The sequence below is a fragment of the Leopardus geoffroyi genome, chromosome C3, assembly GCF_018350155.1.
Source record: "Leopardus geoffroyi isolate Oge1 chromosome C3, O.geoffroyi_Oge1_pat1.0, whole genome shotgun sequence".
Lineage (NCBI taxonomy): Eukaryota > Metazoa > Chordata > Mammalia > Carnivora > Felidae > Leopardus > Leopardus geoffroyi.
Window position 1 is genome coordinate 26490706 of NC_059338.1, and position 20221 is coordinate 26510926.

At 55.3% G+C, this 20221-nt stretch overlaps 1 protein-coding gene across 4 annotated transcripts in view; it reads left to right on the plus strand.

Moving 5' to 3' along the window:
• Positions 1–20221, plus strand: part of LRRN2 (leucine rich repeat neuronal 2) — a 62332-nt gene that overhangs the window by 21102 nt on the left and 21009 nt on the right. The window contains exons 1-2 of one of the 4 annotated variants that reach the window (XM_045456324.1): positions 10251–10423; positions 11837–11988. The exons of 2 other annotated variants lie outside the window; for them this stretch is intronic. The gene's annotated coding sequence lies outside the window, so the exon portion shown is untranslated. Of the gene's footprint in view, positions 1–10250; positions 10424–11758; positions 11989–20221 lie in introns of those variants that run through there. One more of the 4 variants, XM_045456323.1, reaches the window with a different exon arrangement.

Genomic DNA, 20221 nt, shown 5'->3' on the forward strand with positions numbered 1-20221 from the left:
AGACGGTGACTGGGACAGAGGTAGAGCTGCTGGGATGGGGGGGAGTGGGGAGATGCTGCACGAGGCTGTAAGGAGAGGCAGCCAAGGAAGAGTGGGGAGAGGCTGGTCCTGGAGGGAAGGTGAGCGCTGGGAGCACCGAAGCCAGGAAGAAAGCTCCCAAAAGGAAGGGAGCTTTAGCCACGCTGGGTGATTCTGGCCAGAGCCCCAGAGTCCCAGAGCCCACCGACCCCTGAGAAAACACTGCTGGATGATGGCTCGTGGCCGGGAGAGGGAGGAGGCTGTGTGTTTCGAGGGAGTAACAGACAGAAGGGGCATTCTGATGGTTGTTCTCTAAGGTGGAGACGGGATACATGAAGGACTAGGTTTCCTGAGGAGGGGGGAAGGGAAGAGAGTGGTGTTCACAGGGAGGAAACCTCTCTCCCAAGTCAGAGGGCAGCGAGAGAGAGTGGGCCGCGAGGGGGCGGGCAAAGGGGGTCACACCCGCCACAGGCACAGGCCCCCTGAGGTGGGCAAGGTCATCTCTGTGGAGCACAGGGTGTGGAAGGAAGGAAGCACAGCGAGCAGCAGGTGTAGACAAGGGCTCTGCAGAGTGCGCCAGGGCGGCAGCAGGAGAGGAATGAACGGATTGCAGCAGAGGGGGCGGGTGCAGCCGGAATCATGAATCTATAATAGGGCTGGTCTGTCGGCTTCCGTACTTCTCCCTGCGATGCTTTGGGAGGAGAGAGATGGGGGCAGGGAGAACTGAGACAGGGGCAGCAGTGGCCTCAGTTTCCCAGGCTGCCCAGCCTTCTGCAGAGAGACCCTCCCAGCCTGGCCTCTTCCTGTGAACGACCCAGCGAGGAGGTCCGTTCGCCCGGCCTTGTCGCCTGGGGAACTCTGCACTTTGCAGAGCTTGAGGCCATTTCTACTTGGCCCGACTTATCAGTGGGCCCGGTTCTAAAAGAGCCGCATTTGCCCTCCCCTGCTCTCTCTGCCCTGTTCTCATTTTTCTCCCCTCCTTGCTCTTGAGGCCGCAGCTTAATAGCCTGCAAGAGGGTCAGACGGGGAAGATGAATGCCGGCTGGTGGGGGGACTGCCCGGGCCTCTCCGTGAGGGAGGCGATGGAAGGCGGGGAACAGACAACGGATAATCCAAGGAGACAAACAGGCACAGGGAAGAGCTTGCAGGATAATCCGAACGGTATTTCCACTCGTGCTTGGTATGTGCTGTGGTGACCTCAGTGCCTCCGATCTGCTGGTCTAATTACGTCTGGCTTGGAGAACGCTGGTTGCGTTTCCCAGAGTAGAGTAGGCAGTGAGGAGAAACCAGGATGGGCAAAAAATGTTTGTGGGAAAGCCACCAAGGGAATAATCCTCAAGTGCAAGCACAAGCAGGATGGAGGGTCTGTGATGGCTGCCGTCCTAAGACTTGAGGCACCAGAGCAGTCCAGATGCTGGCAGGTTCCCGATCAACGTATTCCTCACACCTTGTGTGTTGACCCCTTCGTGGCCATGTTAGTCAGGGAGAATGGCTGGCAAATCCCTCAGGAGGAATGTCAGGGCAGCGGTCCAGTAGGGCATCCCTGTCCCTACCTGTACCTTGCTGACATGCCCCAAGTCCACAGGCTGATGCCTCTGGATGCTCTTCGCTGGAGGAACTATGAAGACCCCCAGGGACTGCTGCCCTCCCCTCTCCCCCCCCTCCCCACCCCCAACATTGGTTGATGCTTCCTTTGCACGTTTGCTATCCATTAGCGTGTGGTCCAAATGAAGGCCGGAAAGGGCCTCCAAGGGAAAGCACATAAGATTGAAGGAATATCCAGGCTCTGGAAACGATCCATTTGAGGAAGCAAGGGTTCTGGTTTCCGCTCCGGCCTCAGTGTCCTGTCTAATCTTGAGTAGCTCACCAAAGCTTTCAGGGCCTCCGTGTCCCTGCTGATGTCATCTTTCCATCTCAGTCCCTTGAGCGGGGAGGTCAGGAGAACCGGTTTCCAGTCGTCATGAAACCAAGCTGTGCTGTGCCCGAGGCAGTGGCATCCCTAGTTCCTCCCAGACTTATGACAGGGCTGGACTGTTTCTCAGGGTCCACACAAGGGACTGTGGCTAATCTAGAGCCACCTGACCTGTGTCTAAGGCCTTCCTCCCAGCTACTTACCAGTTGTTTGACCTTGAAGTTATTCTTTACCTCAAGGTCAACTGTGTATCCATAAGACTTATACCCTAACACCAAGATGTTTGGGAAAATAAGATAACGTGAGAAAGCATGGTGCAAATTCTCAAATGTGCTGTCACAGTTAGAGGTTGAGAGGGAGAGGTGGCAGGGAACAGAGAAAGATCAAGGGCTTGAGTCCTACAGAGTTCACAGGCCAGCTATTTGAGAGTTTGTGGCCTTGGAGGAGTTGGCGAATGTGTCCTAGTCTTGATTTCATCTTTAATAAGGTGGACGTGAGTAAGCCGGGTCAGGGAATTATCGCGAGGTCCAGATGACATGGTGTTTGTAAAGGGTCAGACGTATAGTAAGTGCTCCCAAAGTGTTCCTCCCTGCCCTGTATCTCATCCCTCCCAGGCCTTCAAGTCAAGGTCGACTCAGAAGACATCATTTGCATACATTTTCAGACGTTCAGCCTGTCCTGGCATTTAGCTGTGGAAATGCCACACTGTCGGCACCTTCCCCAGGGTCTCCTCTCTAAGCCCGTGTCTTCAGTCTTTGGGTTTCTTCTTCCTGTCCAAGGGCCATCCCGTGGTGCTCCACTTCTGCTTCCCCAGCCAGCAGCAGGCTGCTCTGTGATGTTTGCCAGGGTGCCCAGGGGACAGGAGTGCTGGAGAGGGCTCTTTGTCAGAACAATTCTTTTTCCCTGATGAGGGGGCCCACTCCCTGTCCTGATCCTTCTTCGCCCAGAGAGCTGCCCCACATTTCCCACTACTGCTTCCTCTATGCTGGAGTGTGGCCAACCTCTAACCCTCCCTGCCAAGGGCATCTGGGAGTCCTTAAGCACCCCGCCACCCCTCATGGCTCCCAGCAGGATGGCACTTAGGCCATTTGACTGGGCACATGTCCAAGCCCCTGTAGTCTTGTTTGTGGACCACGTGTCTCAAAAATCACCCTTGGGGAGGACAGGGATGTTATTAACAATGTACATTCCCAGACAGCACCCCAGACCAACTAAATAGATTCCAGAGCGGCCAGAAATCTGCATTTTAAATAAGTCCCCATGTGATTCTTATGCACAGTAAAATTTGAAAGCCATTGGTGTCTTTTTTTCCTCTCTCATTTTTATTGAGGTGGGACTCCTACAGTGAAACACACAAATCGTTAGGTGTGCAACTTGATGAATTTGTCCCCAGGGTTCGTGATGCCCCCCAGGTTACCCCAGCCCAGATGGAGATGCAGAACCCTTCCAGCTCCCCCGAAGGCTCCCTCATATGACCTGGAGACGTGGCCACTATTCAGAGTTCCAGCGACATGGGCCAGTCTCGCTGTTTTCAAATTTCATATGATTGGAGCATTGGCTTCTTTCAATGTTACGTCAATACTCCTTACTCTTAAAGGCCCAGACAACGCCTCCTCCATTCCCTGCACTTGCTCTTTCCCCCAAGATAGGTAGGTAGACCGGCAGGCAGAAAGGAACAAATGAAAAAAGAAAGGAAACACAGTCTTCTAGGTCCTGACCTTAAACCCCTCTGTTGCAGCTTCCTCTCTGTCCTCCCCTCCTCGAGCCTTGTGGAAGTCACGTTCGGTCACCGGCCTTCAAGCATTAGTGCTCTTGGAGGCTCAGGACCTGTCACTCTGCGGCCGCGGAGGACCTGGCCGCCCATTCCCCTGCCGATCTCTCCATCAGCTGCCGGGACCACTCATTTGTCGTGTGTGGACTGCCAGAGAGTCCAAGCACATTCCAGATGAAATTGGCCAATTTAAGCTACAAATGAAAAGACAAATGAGATGGAAATTGCACAGAACAAGCCTACTTCTCCTCAGTAGGTATCAGTCCTGACATGCTGAGCTGAGCAACTTCTTTAGGCTTTTCCCTGCAGCTGAGGTCAGAAAGGCTTTCCCAGCCTCGGTGAACCCCAACCCCTTCGCATCTGGCCAGGGCCAGGCAGAGGAGCAGCCCAGGAAGCTTTGAGGGGCAGCTAGCAGGGGGGAGGCGAGGGGAGGGGTAGGAGGGGACAGGCCGAGGACCCAAAGCAGATACGGAAACAGGACAGTACAAAAAGAGGATTCGGTCATTCCAAAAAGAAGGGGAAAAAATAACGTTTTGAGCACCTACTGTGTGCAGGCCCTGTGCCGAGTGTTCAGATTACAACAACAGACAAAGCTTGCCCTTAAGGGGCTCCCAGCCCAGGGGAAGGAGAGAGAGAAAAGACGTGAGGAGGAGAGAAAAAGCGAGAAGAGAAGGAAACAAGGGAGGAGCAGCTGGAGGGTGTGCAGGACATCGATGAGCACACACAGCTGGAAAGGAGGAGTGAGAGCATCCCCACCCCCACCCCCACCCCAGGCAAGCCAAGGCCATCTCAAGACCAGGGATGTCCTGGAGCAGAAGGGTACAAAGTCCTGGACCAGGGAAGGCCAACCACGAGGGCAGCCTGGCCAGAAAGCCTCACCAACAGCTGATCGGTTCTTGGTGAAGTGTGGAGGAGTGTGGCTGGCAGGGAGTGAGCTCACCCATCCAGACAACCAATGAGTAAAAAATTCAGATGGGGACGTAGTGCCCATTGTGTAAAGAGGAGTGAAAAACCCAGGAGTTCTCAATCCCTGGAAACTCGTGCATTTTCTGAGTCCAAGTTGTTGCAGAGAGGCAGGGACTACGAATTTGTTTTCATGTGGATCCAAGCTAAATACAATTTTTGCAATAATAATAATAATAATGGCAAACACTTATAAAGCACTTACAATGAGCCAGGCTGTTCTAAGCACTTACCATGTATTAGTTCATTTGCATAGTAAATATGCGGGGGGAGGGGGAATACTAATGCATTTCAAAGCCAAGCAAGAATGACTTTTGGACTCTGTGTCTCCTCCCCACCGCAGCCCAACACACACACTGTGAAAGCTGACCACTGAAAAGCTCTGAGCCCAATCTCCCTTGCTGGGGTGACGTGACGCAGAAGTCCTGGGGGGGGGCGGGGGGGCTAGATTTGGAAACAGCTCCAGGAACACTTGAATGAGTCCAGATCGTGGGCCAGACCGGCTCACCCTCTCCCTGTCCTTGTCCTCATCCTCTAAGCTGAAGTGCTCCAAGACAGGCCCCACGCTAGGTGCTTAGGTAGAAAGGGACCCAGGAGATGCCCTGAAGATGATGGCTGGTCATTAGGGGGAGCGTGGCCCCCTGTCTGCCCATTACCAGAGCCAGAATCCACATGCATCAAGCCATCGTGGATGTCACTAAGCCTGACTGCCATCAGAGAGCTAGTTTCCATAGTGACAGAGGTACACTAGACCCTTTACATCCCGAGGGAGACATCATAGCCCTTCCTGGATCCACGGAGTGGAGACTGCCATGTAATTTTCCCCATCAAACACAGCCAAGGAGGACGGAGAACTGCACGGGGGACGGGGCTAGCGAGGGCAGAGTCATCGAGCTCCGCTTGCCGGGACGTTTCCCCGGACGGGTCTCTGGCACAGGCCGCTCAGCCCCGCGCACCGCTCCGTATCAGATGGGGTTTGCTTGTGGCAGGAGAAATCACTTTATGATAAACCGGACAGCGCCAACTGTCTGCTGCTTTTCGAACCACACAGCCACGAGGGACTTCGGTTAAACATGGTAGGCCCAACATCTCCATGTTCCACTCTGCTGCCACGCCACAATAAGAGTGAGGGAGTGGGAAAGTTACAGAAGCCCCCAAGGGCAAGGGAGAGAACGAAAGCAATCAGCAATGCCTATACCGCTTCGGAAGTTGAGAAGCTAACTGACTCGGGTTGATAGAGAAAAACCTGGAGACCCCGGAGGCACCAACGAGAAATGGGCAGATTCTTTTTTTTTTTTTTTTTTTTTTGAAATGTTTACTCATTATTTTTGAGAGAGTAAGAGAGAGTGTGCACCCCCCCCCTGAGCAGGGGAGGGGCAGAGAGAAAGGGGGACAGAGGATCCGAAGGGCTCTACGCTGACAAGAGAGACCCCGAGATGGGGCTCGAACTCCTGAACCGCGAGGTCATGATCTGAGCCAAAGTCAGATGCTTAGTCGACTGAGCCACTCAGCCACCCCAGAAATGGGCGGATTCTTGCTATAGAGCCGCAGAAAGGCTCAGACATTGGTGACATGTGAAAATAGGGTAGGGAGTACGGCCAAAAACAGGAAAGCGATCCCCCAGAGGAGGTGAGGCGATATATGGAAAAGTGGGGATTTCCTGGAAGTTTGCAAACCAAATGGAGACACCCCCCACCCTTTTCCTCCTGTTGGCTTTAGGAATGCTGGTAGCTGGGCAAATGGCCACATCTGGGGGCTCCACCGACCCCACCCCATGGTGAGACCAGCAGTTAACAAGCTGTGCCGATGCACACAGAGCTCCCAGTCAGCTTTTAAATGCCTTGCTTGTAAATATGAGCCAACAGCCAGGGATTACTAGATTTTTGAGAAGAGCATCAAATATAAAAAGAAACATAAGCCAAAGTAAAGGGAAAACAACCCGAAGAGGCAAGTACTATGCAAGGCACAAAAGAAAACATAAAAACCACCACCACCCATTTGGGACACCTGGGTGGCTCAGTTGGTTGAGCGTCCGACTTCGGATCGGATCATGATCTCATGATCCATGAGTTCAAGCCCCGCGTTGGGATCTGTGCTGACAGCTCAGAGCCTGGAGACTGTCTCAGATTCTGTGTCTCCCTCTCTCTCTGCCCCTCCCCCACTCATGCTCTGCCTCTCTCTCTCTCTGTCAAAAATAAACATTAAAAAAATTTTTTTAGGGGCGCCTGCGTGGCTCAGTCGGTTGAGAGACGGACTTCGACTCAGGTCATGATCTCATGGTTTGTGAGTTCGAGCCCCGCATCGGGCTCTGTGCTGGCGGAGCCTGCAGCCTGCTTCTGATTCTGTGTCTCCCTCTCTCTCTGCCCCTCCCTCACTCATGCTCTGTCTCTCTCTGTCTCAGAAATAAATAAACATTAAAAAAAAATTTTTTTTTTAAAGCATTTAAAAACCACCACCACCCTTGACATCCTCAGAAAGATGAGGGTGCCCACAGAACACACAGCAGCCTTGTTAAAAAATTGAGATAGAATTCACATAGCATAAAATTCACCCTTTTAATATATTCGATGTAGTGGTTTTTCATCTACAAGGTTGTGCACCCATCACCACCATCTAATTCCAGAACATCTTCATCATCCCAAAAAGAAACCTCATACCCGCACAATAGTCACTTCCCCCTTCTTTCCTTCCCCAGCCCCAGGTAAGCACTGATCTCCCTTCTGTCTCTATGCTGGGCCTCCCTCTTCTAGACACTTTGTAAGTGGAAGCATACAATACGTGGCCTTTGTGACTGGCTTCTTCCACTCCACACACTGTTTTCAAGGTTCATTCATATGGTGGCAGGTAGCTGGGCTTCCTTCCCTTTTAGGGCTGAGTAAATACTGCACCGTATGGATATTTCACATTTCATTCATTTATCACGTGATGGGCATTTTGGGTGATTTTTGTTTCTTAAGGAAAATGCAGAGAATAAGAATGAGCTCTTATAAAGCGAACTTATATATTCCGCTTCCTTAAATGAAAATGATTACTCTCCAAATTGCAAGGATCCCTGCCCCACAATTGATGAAAAGAGACCCTTTGTGTCTTCGTGAGACGCATTTCAAAATTTCAGAACATCGGGGATAAAGGGAAGAGCCTACAAGTCTCTAGAAAGAGACCGGCTCTAGGGTAGCGGCCAACTTCCCAGCAGTCCCCTGTTGAGATCATGAAAAAATGCCTTCAAACATGTAAGGGAAAGTTGCTTTTAGTCTAAAGTTATATTTCCAGTCAATCTATCAGTTAATTAGGGAGAGCAAATGAAGACATTTTCAAACATGCACATTTTCAAGAAACGTCTTTTTCGACGGTACCTTAAAGATGTGCCCCACCGACATGAGAAAAACGACACGAAACCCAGGGAGAGACACCGACGGTAGGAAGACTTACCACCAGAGGGAAGAGCAGGAAGGAATATGCACCAAAATAACAGTGGTTAGCCTGAGGAGGTGGAAAAGGAGATTGTTTAAATTTCCCCCATATGTTTTTCCATATTTCCAGATCCGTGAGGGTCTATCTGCTCTGCTAGGCTGAGAACAGCCCCAGGACAGAGCGGGGACTTGTTCATCTCGTTTATCCCCGACACCTGGCAGAGAACAGGCACAGAATCAATGCTTCAGTTGAATGTATGGAGGGAGGGAGGAGGGAAAAAGAAAAACTAGGAAGGAGAAATCTCCCACCAAATGTAGACCAGAAACTGAATGGGACCAGGGTCGGGATGCCATAAAGTTTTTATAGACCTTCTGGCTGGGAAATCAGGTTGGCTAGAGAACAAGGAAGGTGACCAGCCTCGGGCCTCCCTCAGGGCTCCCCTGCCTGGGGCCGGGGGAGCCAACTCCTGCTGTAAATAACCCCTCCCCCCTGCCAACATGGAACTTCACAGTTGAGAGGGACCAGCTTTCCTGTGGCCAAGTACTTTTACTGGCCTCGTCAGAATCAGAAGCCCAGAGTTCCAGTGTGTGACCTCCTACACGTCTCTTCCCTGCTCTGGGCCTCAGTTTCTTCCATTGAAAAACAAGGACGCAAAATGAAATGGGTGTGAGGTGCCTTCCAGCTCTGACCTGAGACCCTGCAACATCCCGGGCAACGGAGGACCAGCTCACCTTGCTTAGGCGCAGAAGCTGCCCAAGGCGCAGGCCCCCAGGTGAGGGTAGAGACAGGGGGGAGTCTCCACCTCCCAGCCACCTCCTTCCACCCGCGCCCCGCAGCTCTGAAATGGGTGCAGGTGCGGAACAGCCTTGGGCCAGTTTTTTCCCCCAGGAGGCAGACACTGGCCTGGGACAGCAAGTACGCAGCCAGCCGCCAAATCAGAATCGCCTGCTTCGGAACTAGTCACAGTGCCATCGGCAGGTTTCTGGGCTCAGGGGCCAGAGGACTGGGATGGGTATTTGCATGTGAACAAGCACTCCAGGTGACCCTTGGGCATGTTGCCTTGGGAACTGGTGGGTCAAGGGGGCTGGGATTTGGGAGAGGAGGTTCAGCGCTCATGATCGAAATAAGTACCATGCATCCAGCACCTACTCCGCGTGGGGCACTTTGGGACATCTCTGATCTCTACAACAACCACCCCGTAAAGTAGGTATTATTACTCTAATTGTACAGAAGAGAAAACCGAGACCCAGAGCAATGAACTGGCCAGACATCACACCGCTAAGCAGACAAAGAGCCAACATTTTTAACTCTGGTCCTCCTTTGCCCTTCTACCGCACAAGCCTGGCTCTTTGCTTAGGGCCTAAACGGCTGTTTCCTGCCTGCCTCCGGTGTTTGGAGGTGCCCTGCTGAACTGGGAGAGGAGGGGGGGGTTCATGCAGAGGAGGAGCGGAGGGCACAAGGGGCCCGCTGCCCATCACTGCTTTGCCCTGTCCCTCTGCCTCTCAGGCCAGTCTCAGGCTCCCAGGAGCCGTTTGGACAGGGCGTGAAGTATCCACAACGTCCGTCTTCCCTCCTTCCCAGCTTCCTATCGTCTCCCTAATTAAAGACGCCCGCCCGGAATAATTCCCCCTGCTGTGTGCTGCTGGCAGTGTGCCCACAGCCCTCCGGGAAGGCAGCTGCGGCACCTGGTACCCTCGCACCGTGGAGACACCTGGGCACCCGCAGGGGACACCTGGGGAAGGGGGACAGAGCAGGGGAGAGAGGAAGCAGCCCCGGGCTGGGGTAGGGGAGGCGGAGGTAATGAGTAAGCCCTACATTTGGGAGGAGGGAGGTGCCAAGAGTTCTCACCCCTCCCATCCCCACCCCCACCCCCACCCCTGCACCTTAGGCAGAATTACCCAGTCCCCATTCTAAAGAGTTTTCTGAGAGTTTCCGTCAGCCCTGTCGCCTGCTCTTGTGTCCAACAGCGCCTCGGTCAGGATGCTTTCTGAGAAGCCCCCACCCCAGAGCCTTGGCCTTGGCCCTGGCCGTTCCCTCTGCCTGACAGTGACCAACCACTTGGCTTGCCCGGGACAGAAGGGGTTTGGGGGGATTCAGGACTTAAGCGCTAATGCCGGGAAATAGGGATGAATTAGTCACCGTGTCCCACCTCCTCCTCATTCAGGTCTCAGGCCACGTGTCCCCTCCCCAAAGAGGCTTCCCTGGCCCCCCTCGGAGGAAAGTGGCACCAAGCCACTCCACCCTGACTCCGTGTTGAGTGACGGGACTCGTTTTCTGTTGCTGCCACAGACTTCCCATACACTTAGCCGCTTGGAACAGCACCCACATGGCGGCCCACAGTTCTGTAGGTCAGAAGCCCATCTGGGCTGGCTTGGCTGATTTCCCTCTGCTCCGGGTTTCAAAAGGCCAAATCAAGGTGTCGGCGGCTCTGAAGAGAATCTGCTTCTGAGTTCGCTCGGGTGGGCATCTTTGGAGGGCCATCCTCCTTTCCATGTTCCTTCAGAGCCCTTGGCACCATCTGATGTCATATTTACTTACATGCTGATTCTCCATTCATTGTCCATCCTCCTCCCCTATCCTAAGCTCCACGAGGGAAAGGATCGTGTCTCTATTGTTCACTACCGTGTCCCTAACCGTCCCTAAACAGTGCCTGGCGCGAGTAGGTCACTGGTGTCGGTTGAATGAATGAATGTTACAAGGGCTGCTGAATGCTCAGTAGAAATGAGAACTTCTGGCAACGTCCAAGGAGGCTTCCCAGAGCTCACCCCTCAGCTGGTCAGATCACAGGCGGGCCGGCAGGGAGTCACCCGAAGGCTAGAGCGCCCCCTCCTGGCAGCTGCGCTGGAGCCCTGAGCCCGGCTGGCTTCCGCTCTACCTTCTGACCTGCTGCTTCCCCACCCTGCCCTTCTGACTTATTCTCCCCTTCTCCCACCCAGCACCCCCAGATCCTCGGTGTCCCTGCCTGAGGGTCCTAAAGGGCAGACACCTGAGGCCTGGTGAAGAGGTAGAGGACCGGTCCAGGAGGAGGCAGAGACTGCTATGCCTCCACCGGGTTCAAAGCCAATCCACCTGGGACTTCAAACAATTAATTTCCCCAATCTGCAAAACGATCAGCTTCGGAGGGAAAACAATTAGCCCAGTGCAAATTGTAATTGTCATCTCACTCCTGATTTTAATTTGGACTAATGAGGGCTAAGTGAGCCAGTCTTCCCACTGCCCTGTGGCCCTGGGCCCTCACCCGCCAGGGGCATTTAACCCTCAGCTGCCCGCCTCGCACGAGTGGCTGAGGGACGCTTGCAGGCTGGCACGGGGGCCGTGGCTGGGCTGAGCAGGAGAAAGCAGGTGCTGGCAGGAGGGAGGGAAGAAGAGAGTGCCTCCGGCCCACAGGGGAGCTGCCTGTTTACAAGGCCCCCAGGCAATCAAAGTTTTATTGAACAGAATTGACTACTGGCTCGCTCCTCTGTCACAGCCAGTTAACTCTGGCTGCGCAGTCTCCGGGGACCTGCTTCCAGGAGCATCTGGCTGCCTCCCCTGGGCCAGGGCGCCTCTGCCCGGCCCTGTTCTTCCTCACCCACCCCGCTGCTCTTCGTAGAGGGGCTGGAGAGGGCTCTCAGGCCCACCACCTGCTGGTCACGGGGGTCGGTCTAACGCCAACTGCCACTGAACACGCTAAGGCCTAGAGAGGGAAGGGACCTGTGCTAGGTCACACAGGGGTCCGTCATGCTTTGTTATTATTACTGAATTGTGTCCTCTGTCCTCAGACACTTCTTTCCTCTGTGGCCCCAGGCTTGGCAGCCAGCGTAATGCCCGGGGTACTGCAGACACAGGAGAGAAGGAAGAATGCCAGGGCCCGAGTCCTCATCTGTGTTCTTCTACCACGCCCCTCCCCCCACTTAGCCTCGGCTCTGGTTAGGTGGGTTCGATTCATTCATTCACGCATCACTCGTTCATTGCTGCAGCAGTGGGCGGGGCAGGGGGGGGGCATACTAGGTGCCGGGACACAGAGACAAGTAAGGCCCGTTCCTGTCCTGTAGGACCTCACAGTCTAGTGGTTCAGCCCTGGGCCCCAAACCCTCAGTGGGTGGCTCGTCCGTGACCCCAGATCCCGAGTGGCGGCAGGTAAAGGAATCAACCCTGGCTTCTGGCTTCTGCCCCTGGCTGCGGGGCCACCCTCAGCTCACCCACATCTTTGAGTCGCTGCTGCTTGTAAGTCTGGAGTCAGGAATCTCTGAGCTCTTGTCCCGGCTTCCCCACCAATTTGCCATGTGACCTTCTGCACATCCCTTCCCCGGGCTCTCCCGTCTGGAAGCCAGGGCCCCGGGTTCCGCAGCTTCCGCCTCTGGATTCTGTGACTCTGGTGCAACCTCATCCCGGTTCCATGTGCTGGTGTCTGGTCCCGGCCTGCCACCACCGCTGGGTCACCTGCAGGCCCTGAGCCTCCTGTTCCTCATCTACAAAGCGGGGAAGGTGGCGACCAGCCGTCTGCATGGTGAGGTCTCCCTGCAGGTGAAAGTGTTTACAAAGTGGCAGACAAGCGGCAGGTGCCCACGGACCCCACGACTAGGAGAGTGTTATTACTGTGCCCCGGTGGTCCCTACCTCTCAGGCGCCACCCTTCACCCCAGTGGAGGCAAGGGGCCGGTGGAAGGTACACGAAACGGGGAAGCGGGAAAGGAAGGGCTTCTCCCTCTCTCGGCCTCGGCTTCCTGGGGCCGCTGGGCTGGATCATGTCTCCGGCTTCTAACCCTGACAAGCCCAATTCTGCAGTGGAGACCCCTCCAACAGCGAGGGCAGCCTGCGAGAGCTCACGGCCTCGTCGGTGTCCTGCCCGGGCCCCTCTTGCTGTCTCCTGAAGGAAGTCTGCCCTTCTCCAACATTCTCCTCCTCTTGGCATTTTCTCCATCATCTCCTCCCTCCCCCCTGCGTGCCCCCAGCCCGTTTTCCTTCCCCACTGCTTGTCTGGCCTTTGGTGACTTTAGCTGGGCCACCTGCCTGGAATCTCTTTCCTCCCTACACTGCCCTCACACCCACGTCTGCTCCGGCGGAGGCCGCGTCTGCCTCCCTCCTCTCCTGGGCCTGGCCCGAGGGAAGGGAGGTCAGGTCCACAGCCTCAGTACCCGTTCCCGTCAGAGGAGGCTTAGAACCCATCATCAGACGCTCGTCTCTTGTCACCAAAGAACAGGAACCAGCCCCTCCAGCATGGCTGCCTCCTCATGGCAGGACGTTCTCACGGCAACCCCTGTTGCTGCAGCGTGAGCCGTGACCCCAGGTGTTCGAGTGTCTCCCCCTCCCCTCAGAACGCATACCTTGTCTTTCACTTCTGCTCAGATGCTCATGCCCGTCTGCCGATGGGGTCTGCGGAAATGCAGCCTGCCCGTGGAGAAGTGGGTGTCGTGCTGGGGGTGGGGAGGTGAGGGCAGACCTGGGATCTCCATCTGTGGTTATCAAGGGCTACCTGGGGAAGCATGCAGGCCCCTGGGTTTCACCTCCAGAGAGGCCCATTCTGGGAGACTGGGGTGGATTCCAGGAATCTTCGTGATGAACAGGCACTCTGGCCGGATGATTGTGGCTCGGAAAGACCTTGGACCACCGTCTGTGAAACATTGGTCTGGATCCACCAGGCAGAGCTCTTGTCGTCTGCTCTTAGTTTTTTGTAAGTTAATTTAATTTGAGAGAGTGAATGCAGGAGTGGGAGAGGCAGGGGAAGGGGGGGGGGGGGGGCGGACCAAGGATCCAAAGCGGACTCTGTGCTGACAGCTGAGAGCCCGATGCGGGGCGCGAACTGACGAACCGGACGGTGAAATCATGACCTGAGCAGAAGGCTGACGCGTAACCGACTGAGCCACCCAGGAGCCCCTTGTCTCCTGTCTTTAAGGCCCTGGAGTTTAGGGGCAGAGAGAGAAACCATCAGCTCCCTGCTCCCGTCTTGTCAGGGGCCTCAAGGAGCGACTGCCCCTAGGTTTCTAGGCTGCTCTCAGCACCCTCTCCCTGCCTGGGTGGCCCCTGGCAATCCTGACCTGCACCCCCGCTGCACTGGCTGAGGAGTGGGAGCCACAGGAGAGGGGAGGGGCTGCTTGGGGGGCGGCAGCTGGGAGCAGGGACAATCTCTGTAGGAAAGATATTTCTCTCCCCGGGGATAAGGCAATGCTGTGGTGTCCCAGCGAAAGGTTTTAAGGCCCCTCTCACCTTTGCGGACATACTTTGTGATCCAAGCACTTTGAATTCTTCACCTGGGCTCACTCAGCTGGTCACAGCCCCAGGCGTCACATGTCACATACGGATGCTATGGAAGCTTCAGCATAGCCCCTCACAGGTTCCAGACCCCAGCCCAGAAAGCAGCGGTGTCTTTGTCATTAAGGCACAAGCACATCTTGTCACCCTAGGACCCACGGGAGCACCAATGCCGCACCCCCCATCCTCAGGCCATTAGGGCTGCTTGCCCCTCAGAATGACCCAGGTGGGGGACGCCGGGGTGGCTCAGTCGGTTAAGCGTCCGACTTCAGCTCAGGTCATGATCTCGCGGTCCGTGAGTTCGAGCCCCGCGTCGGGCTCTGGGCTGACAACTCAGAGCCTGGAGCCTGCTTCGGCTTCTGTGTCTCCCTCTCTCTCTGCCCCTCCCTCACTCGTGTTCTGTCTCTCAAAAATAAATAAAGAGTAAAAAGTAACAGGTGAGGGGCGCCTGGGTGACTCAGTCTGTTGAGCATCCAGCTCTTGATTTCAGCTCAGGTCATGATCCCAGGGTGGTGGGATCAGCCCCAAGCCAGGCTCTGAACTAAGCATGGAGCCTGCTTAAGATATTCTCTCTCTCGGGGCGCCTGGGTGGCGCAGTCGGTTAAGCGTCCGACTTCAGCCAGGTCACGATCTCGCGGTCCGGGAGTTCGAGCCCCGCGTCAGGCTCTGGGCTGATGGCTCAGAGCCTGGAGCCTGTTTCCCATTCTGTGTCTCCCCCTCTCTCTGCCCCTCCCCCCGTTCATGCTCTGTCTCTCTCTGTCCCAAAAATAAATAAACGTTGAAAAAAAAAATTTAAAAAAAAAAAAAAAAAAAAAGATATTCTCTCTCTCTTTCTCTCTCTCTCTCTCCCTCCCTCCCTCCTTTGCCCCTCTCCCCTGCTCCCTCTCCCTCTCTCTCTCTCAAATAAAAATAAAAGTAACAGCTAAAATTAATAATGCTAGTTGGCCCACACTATCCCCCAAATTATCATTGCAACATTTAATCAGCATAACAAACTTATTAATGAGATATTCCGCAGCCTTTGTCCATATTAAATCTTCTCAAGCTGGTGTTCATTTGCATGTGCAACGCATCTCAGTTTGGCCACATTTCAAATGCTGGGTGGCCATATATGGGGCTACCATATTGGACAGGGTGACTCAGCATAAAATCCGGAGCCATCTTCTCTGGCCTCTGCCTCCCCTGACTTCCTACTGTCCTCAGGAAGCAGCCCTTCCCTTCCTCTGGGCTCTTTCCGGGTTGTGCTCCTCTCCCCTTCCCTCTCACCTGCCCATCTTCCAGTCCACCTCTCTCTCTCTCTCTCTCTCTCTCTCTCTCTCATCCCCTGTGTCTCCTTAGCTCTCTCCTGGAGAAGGCCTTATTGTCAGACAAGAAACCTTTAAATAGGTGAGACAAAGGTGACAAATGTTCCTCATTCACATTCAGGTTCTATCTGGCATTTTTGGCCCCGGTGAATGACACCTCTATCAAAACATCTCATTTGGAAATGTCAGAGTGGCCTTTGATAAGTCATCAGTCACCCTGATGGCGGCTGACAGGCGGTAGCGGTGTGTGGTGGTATCTAATACGCTGTGGAATGCGTCTTCCGCAGTTGCGTAGTATTTTATTTATCCAACATGGCACGAAATCCCTCCTGAAGGAAAGAAACCGTTAACCTTGCCACACTAGGCTCCCCCGAAGCTTCTTTTCCCTTCACTCTCCAGCCTCCCTTCCCGCCCGGAGGCAGAATCTTCCAGTCACCGCAAGCCACACTCTCAGGCACCTCCTCTCCCGCTCTGACGGGAGTCAAGCCAACCACCCTCGTGGTGCCCCTTCGGGAAGCCGTAGAAGGCGCACGCCGGGCCCTGAACCCAGGTGCTTGGGGTCGCCTGTGACTCTCACCTGGATCGTGAACCCGGGAGGAAACCCAGCCTCCTCTGCAGACAGCCTCCTCTTCCCGGATGTGATTGCCCGTCGTCCCCCTTCCCTTCCCCGTCTCCCTCCTGCCCTGCCCCAGCTCCTCCAGCTCCTCCAGCCCTCTGGAGCCTGGCCCAGAGCCTGCCTATGGCTGCCGAGAGACCATAGAAATAAGTGCCGAGGTTTTTCCGATCACATATTTCTGATCAAAAATAAAGGCCACTCAAGTCCTTGATGGGCGGGGCTGGTTCAGTCCAAGCAGCCGGCTCCTGGCTCCTTCCCCCATTTCACCCTTGTGTCTGGAGTCCCCCTCTTTTCTCACTCCGGAGCGCTTCCTCCTCCCCTCCCCATGGTTCCTCCCCACACTTTGGGGGTTGAGGCTTGGGCCAAGTAGTGCAAGTAACAGATATGGTGGGTTAGAAACGGGTGGCATAAAGGCTCCTGGCTTGTCCCTGAGTTAGAGGAAGAAACCGCTATGTTAAAATAGCCACAGGCCACGGAAGCGTCTAGAGGGTTACCTTGTAAACATAAACCCCAGCATGAGATGCGCTGACCCGCATCCAGACGTGTTGGATGTCTGTCCAAAACCACTTTGGCAACTGATTCAAACCATCCTCCGACGATTCTCTTTGTCTTCGTCATCATCAGTGAAGAAGAAATACCCCATGCGTGCGCGCGCACACACACACACGCACACACTCACACGATTTTTCAGTGTGAGCCTTTCCCCGTTCCTGCTTCCTCCGGGTGCTGTGTGATGATTTCTGCAGAAGACAGCATCTCGTAAAGAAAAGAATGCTCGCTCTGGAGCTGAACCAGCCCGCTCCGATTTGAGCTCTTCAGGCGCGGTTCTTTGCCAGGAAGCCGCTTCTGAGCCTCGGCGTCCTCATCTGTGAGATGGGCCAAGGATGCCAGTCTCATAGCGCTAGACCCAACACTACCAGCGGTCACCACCCCCCTTCCTCATCCCTCCCCACCCTCTCCCTCTCCCTGTGCAGCTGTGAGGGGGAACAGGTTCCGGGCTGGCTGGCAGAACCCTCTGCCCTGGCCTCAGGCCTTGGATTAGCCACGTGTGGAATCCAAACGGGATGGACACATCAGCCTCTGTCGCCCGCCTACGCATCTAGTCTGGACATGGGGTTAGGCCCTACTTCAGCAGGACCCACGTGAGCCACCCCTGAGGGGGGACTGCCACCTTCATAGAAAGCCTTCTGTTAAGGGGGACCCCGCTGCCAGCCACGGGCAAGCACATCATTTGTTAGTTTACCTCCCGCCACGTTTATTGAGCACCGACCTCTTGTGGGACTCTGTGCGAGGCGAAGGCAGAGCCAGGATGACGCAGGCCCAGCCTGTGCTCTGGAGAAGCTCGGACTGGGGAGGCAGAGGATCACTCCGTGGCTCCCGCCGGACTAGGGTGGGTGCTGTGAGAGCAAGAGGAGGGCGAGAACGGGCCACAAAGGAGAGGACAATTGAGCTGGCGCTCGGAGGGTATTTAAGAGCTCCCCAAGCAGAGAATGGAAGGACATTCCAAAACAACAAGTTCAAAGCCCTGAAAGCACAAAAGAGAACAGCCAGCCTACACAGCTTGGGGAAAGAGAAGAGGAGGGGAGGGCCTGGAGAGGTGAGCAGGGATGCGACTGGGGTGGGGGGGGGCGCCGCTGCTGGAGTAGCCAAGGGCCCTGCCCTTCAATCGAGGGGAGCAGTGATCTCTCTCATCGCAAGACAAAAGATGTGTGTGATACAGACAGAAAGCCCAGATGGCAGCTGTGGGATGTCAGGACCGAGCACTGTGAGGGACACTTCGTGGAGGAGGAGGGGCCCCAGGCGAGCCATGAAGGCTCAGAAGATTCCGGTCCGTGTGGAGAAAGCGGCTTCCGATCCCCATTCACATGCCACCAAGCAGCCGTGTCCCCGGGGGGGGCCCCCTTTCCTCTGACACCGTAGCGACGCAGCAGACGGACAGAGAGTGCGGGGCTCCGCCCGTGCCTGCTGGCGGAGAGAACTCCCGTATCGAGCGCCTTCTCTGTGCCCACACTGTGCCAGATTGGCCGTATTGCGTCGTTTAGTCCTCAGAATAACCCTGTGAGGTATCATTCCCATTTTGCAGCTACAGAAACTGACAGAGAGGTTAAAGAATTCGTTCAAGGTCACACAGCTAGTAAGAGACTGAAGTCGGAATATGAACTCAGGTCTTTCATGTTCTAAAAGCTTTGTTCTTTCCGCCCCCCTGCTGTACAGAGCATTTGGATCCCAGCTTCCTGAACCTGATCTCCTTTTAGCCCCTGGGGTTCTGGAGGAATTTATATGACACTGATGCTGCCTTCATCATTAGAAGGCTGTCACTAGGGTGACAGGGAACAGTAGATATGGAGCTGTCACAATGAGAAAAATGAGGTGATGGGGAAGGCACTTCATCACTGCTTCTGGATTAGAGGCAGCCACCGCTCTGCCTGGCAGAAGGCTCTGTCGTCGTTCTGCTTCGGTTGCACCCCGGAACTCGTCCTAGCCCCCCGTCTTCAAGCAGGTGGAATCCAGGCCTCAACCCCACCCCCCACCCCCCACCCCCGATTCTGAAAGATGAAGTAACCTTTATGGAAAGGTTGGCCAGCCCACCATCTTCAGAACGGCCCAAGGAGGAGGGCGGATGCTTTGGGGGTCACAGACCCCGCTGAGAATCTGAAGCAGGCGGTGCTCTTCTCTCCGTGTGCACACACACGCTCACACGCACGTGTGTCTGCACACAGTTGGAGGCATTTCCACGCTCTTCAGCCCATCTGTGGACTCCAGAGGCTCGGTGGGCGTTCTTTCTGGAGATGCTGGGGGAATAGATTCATGATAAACATAGTTCCTGACCGTGTTTCCCCTACTCACCCCCTTCTTGGTCCTGCAGTGTTTGGAGAGAGCAAAGGAAATGGAACTCAGGGCCAGTAACTGCTTTCGTGAGTGTGGCGGGGGGAGGTGGAAGTCAGTGGCCACATGAGCGCTCTGGCTTCTCTGCGTTTTTGGATCGCTTGAGGGTCTTTGCATCCGTCAGGGAGCACACGGCCTGCCTGGGCCATCCGTGGTGGGCCCCCGTCTGAAAATCGGTCAGGCTCCCCGCCACTCAGGATGCCGGCCCTCAGAATCCTGGGAGCTCCACCTTGCACTGAACTCACTGAAAAATGCTTTGGAGAAAAGCCCGCTCCCGCAGGGTCCCGCCGCCCCGGCCGCCCCTGGGAGCTCCTGTCCCTCCCTGGCTGGAAACACGTGCGCTCTTAATAAAGCTGCCTCATCACTTGTTTAAACTAGACATTTGGTGCGTAATGACTCCTGGCTGGGACCAGAGAAAGCCATCAGCCGTCCTCTGCAGGGAGCAGACCTGCCGGACGTGTCCGGCTGGTGGCAGGTGCAGGGAAGCACTCCTCCCCAAGGCAGAGTTGGCTGGGGGGGAGGGAGCCCCGGGGTTGATGGGGGAGCTTTTAGAAGTCGGGCAAAGACGGCTGACACCTTGCTCCCTCCCTTCCCCTTCTCTGCTGCTCCTGGGCACAAGGTGATCCCAGAACGTGAGGGGACGCAGCAGGGAGGCCCCGGATCATTCCCCAGCCCTGCCATGGCACTCATGGGGCAGGGCAGTCTCGGGTGCACCTGCCCCGGCCTCCCAGCTGGAGGAGTCAGACACTGTGGGCAATACTGAGGCTTCCGGGCCCTGGGGTGTGGCTATAAAGCCAGCAGATTTGCTGTTTGCCCAGAGTTCTGAGGTCTGGGGAGACAGGCTCTGGAGAAACGTAAGCTATAGCTGTGTTAATTATTATTATTGTTGTCATTATTACAGAGGAGCATGCTCCCCTGTCCATTCCCTGGGGAAATGACTGTGGAAACAAGTTGCCAACACCTAGGCCTTGTGCCCAGGGGAGCGAGCCCTGGCAAAGCACAGCCTCCGGCTCCTCCCCCCGCCACCCCGCCAAGCATGGTTCACCTAGCTGGGCACCCGCCTCCCTGCCCGCCACCTCCCCCAGTACACACGCACCTTGTGCACGTGCT